Consider the following 3,099-nt stretch of genomic DNA (forward strand, 5'->3'; position numbering starts at 1 on the left):
GTTTTGCCTCTTTAGGAGATCATCTTGAATTTCTAAAGAGTTACAACTTTCATCAAAATGTATATGTTCTTCATTCTGTCTTGACATAAACCAGTTGTGCCTTTTGTTTGAGGCAAAGATGTGCAACAACGTGACTAAGACAGAAAATTATAAATTGGCTGACTTTATGAGACATTCACCCACACTGATGGTGGTAAGCTACTTTGTAGCCACAGCTGCCCTGGGGCAGAATGACAGAGGCAAGATGCACACTGGCACCACTGGGCCCTCTGACTAACACCAGCAGGCAAGGCGGTTGAAGTGTCTTGCCTAAGGAGAAAACAACTGAGACAGATGGAATGGGAACTGAACCGGCAACCCACCGGTTTCTCCTCTAGCCACTCTGCCACAGCTGCAAACATAAAGAAGCTAAGCTGCCAGGACTAGGAAGAGAAAGACACTTGGTCTTGTCACTTGGCTCTTGAACATAAACATCAGCTAATCATCAGTTGCAGGCTGGCGAAATAAACACCTTGTAAAATATGAAAGGTTTAATTTATGCTGCTAAATTGTGAGCTGCTTAAAAACTGTGGATGATCCATTTGCAGAGGGTATATCCTGCTGTGTCATCAGGGCTTGATCAACCTAATGTATTGGCTGGGCCTGATTCAAGGTCCCGTGCTGACTACATTAGTCAGATTCAGTTTGCAAGGGACAACTCTGTCGCAACTCTAAAAGCAAGGTTAGGTTAAAGTGATTAAATGGCCCCTTGCATTGGTCTTCTAATTACTCCCTGAGACTAGTAAACTGTGTTTCATAAGGGAACAAATTATGTGTACAAAATAATTTGTTTCATAAGGGAACAAATTATGTGTACAAAATAATGAAGTGGTATGCAAATAAAGTTTAACAAAGGTCTGCAAGCAAAACTCAAAGGGGAAAACTAAGAAAAAGATGCACTAAAATTAATGACCTCTTAATTTGAAGCTTTATGAAAATAAATGTTTTTTTTTTTCATTTTAAAAATTACAGTAGTGTACAATACTGTTTTTACTCTAGAGATGAAAAAAAAGCTTTATTATCATACCACAGCCTATGTTTGATTATGTTCACTAAGTGAGTTTTCACACTGATATGCCTCATAAAACGTCTTGGATAGTCTCCTGTTTTTTAAGCAATTTTCCCTGGAGAAAAGCCATGCAGAAGAATGCTGTTGAGTTAAGGGTGAGCTGTTTGTTATCATTGTGTTGAAGCAATGTTTATTGGACCATTGCAGCATTATAAGCCAAGCGCTTTAAAAAATGAAAAACAAGTTTATGGGGAATAAACTAAACTGACGGATGCTTTTAGAATGAGCATGATGATTCTGCTCTGCACAGGGTAATCAGTTTGGGAAACAGATTCTTTTCAATTTCTTTTCTATTCTTCTTTCTCGTTTTCAGTGTTTACCAAAGACGGAAGATTGATTTTTATGATACTAATTTGTTTCATCCTTGCGCTGCCCCCTCCCTGTCCCACCACATCATTATGGTCTTGATGACTTATCTTTTTTGTCTTTCCGGGGATGACATTCTTCATCTCTATGTGCGTCTCCCTCATCAGCTCTTAAAGAGAGAGGCGTCGGGCAGCCTTTTGAAGGCAGCTGATAGTCAGTGAGTGTTAGATCCTCAATGTCACAAACTGTAGGCCTGTACAAAGAGACAAGCTGTATAAGACATCTGCAGGAAGGCTGGTAACATTATGGCATTGATTTTCCCATGCTGTATTTTTGTTGTTGTTGATTGCTGGTTACTACACACTCAACTGTGTCGTACAATGCTCTGGAGTGTCATCTCTAACCAGTGTTTGGATAATGATAGAGCTGGATTGCTGCTCACCAGCCCTGAATCCCAAGGAACACTAGTTGCTAAGGAATGGCTTGCAATGGAAACTTCTACTATTCAGTACAGTAACCCACTGTGAGAACTATGGGAATGTTTTCAACCATGTTTCTTGGTGCCATATTTGAGGCCATGCATTTTAAATTTGTAATAGTCATCCGGTTGCTGAAACACAGTGTGCTTTTTTAAACTTATTTATTCAAAACCCTCCTGGAGATCTTTTTTTTTTTTTTTTACGTTTGATTTAAAAAATGTACCAACAAAATGTACTTAGCACAAAAGTAAGTAAAATTGTGTTTGGCAGTTTATTTCTTTGATGTAACAATGCTTCTTGGCAATAAGTCATACGGGGCACATGCTTGGCAGCACCTGGGCATACCAGAAGCTCAAAACAAGTGTCAACAGCAACAGCAAAATAAGCTGTTTGGCAGAGATGATTTGGCCTTTTTTTTTTTCTATGCAACCCACATACACTGAACTGCTCACCCCAAAAAGGCATGTTCCTTACAAATGTGGCACCATTTAACAGATAATTGAATAGGCTTTCCAACACAATTTATTGCCAAGAAGCATTGTTACAACAAAGAAATAATCAACCAAACTTTTTTTTTACTTTTTTGTGCTGTGTTTTCAAAAAGGAGAACTATATCAAATGCTTACTTGTAACCAACAAATTTAGGTTTTGTCTCTGATAAAAATACCCAGAAGGATCAAACAATCAATCCAAGTAGTTATTAACCCATTTCTGATGAAAAACACATAGTCAGTCTGGTGAAATATTTTAAAACATTTATAATACATCTGAAGTTATTAATTAGCCACACAAGTGACAAATAATAATAGTAAACCAATTCATCCTATCATCAGTGGCTGTAAAAAATTCTAGTGAAATAGTTGAAATAACGTTTGTTTTACGTATTAAAATTCACACAGGGTTGAAGTTTTAAAGTTTTAAACCATAGTGATTAAAAGCATAGTTGTTAGTGATGCTAGAGAAGTATCATTGCTACAGCCACCGCTGTTTGTCACCTAAGAAGCTGCAGCACTATGCAAAACTCTTCAAACCTCTTTGTAATTGCAGTCGTCTCACAACAATGTGTTAATTTGCCATCTTAGTTCATATCCAGCTAACAAGCATGTCTCATTGTACTCCAAAAATAAATAAAATAAAATAAATGTTCATACAGTAATCAGTGCAGAAGCTGAGGTGCTTTTCAGCCATTTATTCCAACTTGTTTGC

The sequence above is a fragment of the Austrofundulus limnaeus genome, unplaced genomic scaffold (assembly GCF_001266775.1).
Source record: "Austrofundulus limnaeus strain Quisiro unplaced genomic scaffold, Austrofundulus_limnaeus-1.0 Scaffold6, whole genome shotgun sequence".
Taxonomy (NCBI): Eukaryota; Metazoa; Chordata; class Actinopteri; order Cyprinodontiformes; family Rivulidae; genus Austrofundulus; species Austrofundulus limnaeus.